The sequence below is a fragment of the Poecilia latipinna genome, unplaced genomic scaffold, assembly GCF_001443285.1.
Source record: "Poecilia latipinna isolate Pla-1442-1.1 unplaced genomic scaffold, P_latipinna-1.0 Scaffold6, whole genome shotgun sequence".
NCBI lineage: Eukaryota > Metazoa > Chordata > Actinopteri > Cyprinodontiformes > Poeciliidae > Poecilia > Poecilia latipinna.
The window spans coordinates 273,358-276,803 of record NW_015112622.1 but is presented as its reverse complement, the minus strand read 5'-3'; the positions used below and the strand labels follow the sequence as shown (position 1 = coordinate 276,803).

The window sequence follows — 3,446 nt, the reverse complement described above, 5'->3', positions numbered from 1 at the left end:
AAGGGAACTGCCCCCGATGTCCATGCGATATTGCAGAGTTGCATCAGCCAACACAACCCTACAATATCCAGAGCCTTAAGGATCCCAGGACGAATCTCATCCACCTCTGGGGCCCTGACATCAAGGAGCTTTTTAACCACCTCGGCGACCTCGTCCCTAGAAATTGGAGAGCCCGACTCAAAGTCCCAAGTTTCAGCTTCCTCAATAGAAGGCATGTTGGTGGGATTGAGGAAGTCTTCGAAGTATTCTGTGCACTGGCTCACAAGGTCCTGAGTCGAGATTAGCCATCCCCACTATAAACAGTGTTAGTGCTGTACTGCTTCCCCCTCCTGAGGCGCCTGATGGTGGACCAGAATCGTCTCAAAGCCATTCGGAAGTCTTTCTCCAAGGGCTCTCCAAACTCCTCCCACACCTGAGTTTTTGATCAGCAACCACTCGAGCCACGTGCCGCTTCGCCTGCCGGTACTCATCAGCAGCTTCTGGACTCCTACAGGCCAAAAAGGCCTGATGGGACTCCTTCTTCAGCCTGACAGCATTCCTCACCGAAGGTGTCCACCAACGGGTTCGAGGGTTGCCGTTGTGACAGGCACAGACAACCTTGCGGCCACAGCTCCGAAAGGCTGCCTTGATAATGGAGGCACGGAACATGGTCCACTCAGACTCAGGGGGCGTTTACACGACAACGATCCAACAAAAACGGAAGTTTTGTTCCGTTTTTGTTGGGTCGTTTACACGAAAATGTTCTAATTACGATCTGTGTTTACACAGTAACGGCACACATCGAAAACGTGTAATGCTCTCGCTGCACCTAGTTGGTGCTAGGTTCTTTGAAACTGAGTGTGCATGTGGTGAAAAAAAGTTCTACTTGAAGGGATCTGGATTCGTGTTTCCCTATCAGGTACCGTTCTCCCATAGATTAGGAGAAAACACGCATTGTGTGTGTCTGATTAGGGCGCATGCAGTTGGAAAAAGTGGGATAACTTTGCTGCAACACCTTGTTTGAGCTTTCACGGTGTCCGTAGCGGGCCCCGGACTGGAAGCTGTTTGTTGCTTTTACCTTGGAATGGCCAACAGTCTGTTATTCCTATATAAATTTGATAAAATAGGAGCTCCCGCCCTTCCCATGTCCCATATCATCTTTTCCAGCAGCGGAGTGGTGAAGAGACGCTGAGGGAACCGTATCTGATGGGGAAACAGTAACACCAGTATTGTGAGTAGTTTCTTCTTCTGTGGATTGTAGGAAGCAGCTATGTTTTGCGTCATACTATGCATGAGCTGGGGATTCTCTGGAAGAAAAGATCAGTTTTCTCGGTTTACACAACAACGGAAAACGGTACGTTTCAGAAACATCGCACTCTGGAACCCGTTTTCAATCTGTGCCGTTGTCAAAGAAAACATTCGGTGGTTTCGTGTAAATGCGCACTACAAACGCAACAAAACTCTTAAGTTTTCCCCCGAAATCGTTGTCGTGTAAACGGGGCCTCAATGTCCCCCACCTTCTCCGGAATGTGTTCAAAGTTCTGCTGGAGATGGGAGTTAAAGCTCAGTCTCACAGCGGACTCTGCCAGACGTTTCCAGCAGACCCTCACAACACGTTTGGGCCTGCCAGGTCTGACCAGCATCCTCCCCGACCACCAGAGCCAACTCACCACCAGGTAGTGGTCAGTGGACAGCTCCGTTCCTCTCTTTACCCGTGTTTCCATGTCATGTGGCCACAGATCCGACGAAACAATGACAAAGTCGATCACATATGGACAGGGGCGATGCCAGGAATCTTGGGCCCCCTGACAAAAAATTTGTTTGGGCCCCTCCGCGCAGCTGCTGTTACAATATTTGAGTCTATTTGATCCATAAAAAGAGTCACAATTTTAAAGGCTTGCATCTGCCTTGCTTTGTTTGGTTCAATACTGATAATTAGCACAATATTTACTGTAGCGGCCTCTCGGATTGAACAGCCAGACGCAGGGAGTTTCAAACGAGTGCAATTTAATCTCAACCTTTCTTTCCATTGACACCGTGAAAACTGTAGCATAAAACAAAAGAATACAGAACCGTTGGACATACTCAGCTCTTGTATAAAATCAACATATCAATATTCAGTTATACACAAAAAAATACGTTATGTCCTTTAACTCGTTAATATATAGTTTCGTTTATAAACCACAACATTCTACTGTTTCTTAAATAAACCTATAACATTTCTTATTACAAATCACAATTACATATATTTATACCTCATTCTGCTTTCCGAGGGCGCTATTTTAAAGATTTTCTCCGGGTTTCTTTATAATCTAATGTTGTTTCGTCTCGCAGGGTGTTGCTAGGTAACCACAGAATAAACAAAGAAGAAATCTACCATTCTTTAAAATGAAAGCATAAATTAACCACTAGGAGTCACTGTTGGACCAATGAACAAGGAGAATTTTCCAATTAAGCAGTTATTTACACTCCCACCAAATCCTGTTACAATGAATGAACAAAGTAATACATAAAGAGTAAATGAATTGAACAGGATTTTTACTCTACTAAATAATGTAGACTAAATATGGTTGCATAAAATTACCATGAAATAAACAAACTGTACAAAAGTTGTTCATCTTTTCTCATCAATTTTCCAAAAGAAGAACTAAATTCTGAATTGGCCTCTCAATAATTGAAAGTTTAGAAGAAGAATTTGACTTTCGTTCACCGACTTGAACTTTGGCTCAACGGACCAATCCATCACTGCCTTGAACAGTGTCAACTACTCGTCCTAGTTGCCACTGATTTCTCAGAAGGTTATCGTCTTTGATAATGACAATGTCCTCCTTCTTGAGATTGCGTTGAGCTGAGTGCCATTTCTGTCTCATGGAAATGTTCATCAAATATTCCTTTTTCCAGCGACTCCAGAATTGTTCAATGAGATACTGCACTCTCCTCCACCTCTTTGTGGCATATAGGTCCTCTTTGACAAACACTCCAGCGGGAGGGAGAGCAACCTTAGATTTCATCATAATGAGATGGTTTGGTGTTATAGGCTCCAATGCTTGAGGATCATTGATTCCATCCACTGTTAATGGGCAGCTATTGACAATAGCCATGGCTTCATATAACAATGTCCTGAGGGATGCGTCATCAAGTCGGCCTGAACACTGTGTGAAGGTAGCATTCAATACATTTCTGATGGTTCTGATTTGCCTTTCCCATACACCACCTGCATGACTGGCAGAGGGGGAATTGAAAACAAATTCACACTGTTTATCCGCCAAGAAAACTTCTAGTAACTTAGTGTCACATTGTTTCAGTGCTTGTGTGAACTCGTTCCTGGCACCAACAAAATTAGTGCCTTGATCACAGTGCAGTTGTCGTACAGCTCCTCTAATGCTAATAAAGCATCTCAGTGCATTTATGAATGAGTCAGATGGCAAATCTTCGAGCATTTCAATATGGACAGCTCTAGAGTAGAG

At 44.1% G+C, this 3,446-nt stretch overlaps 1 protein-coding gene and 1 long non-coding RNA gene across 8 annotated transcripts in view; one reads left to right on the top strand and one right to left on the bottom strand.

Annotated features, from left to right (window-relative positions):
• nrxn2b (neurexin 2b) overlaps window positions 1-3,446 on the bottom strand; it is an 825,611-nt gene that overhangs the window by 572,125 nt on the left and 250,040 nt on the right. The window lies entirely within an intron of this gene.
• Window positions 1,165-3,446, top strand: part of LOC106936453 (uncharacterized) — a 12,639-nt gene continuing 10,357 nt past the window's right edge. The window contains exon 1 of the long non-coding RNA XR_001422144.1: window positions 1,165-1,487. This is a non-coding gene — a long non-coding RNA (uncharacterized LOC106936453). The remainder of the gene's footprint in view (window positions 1,488-3,446) is intronic.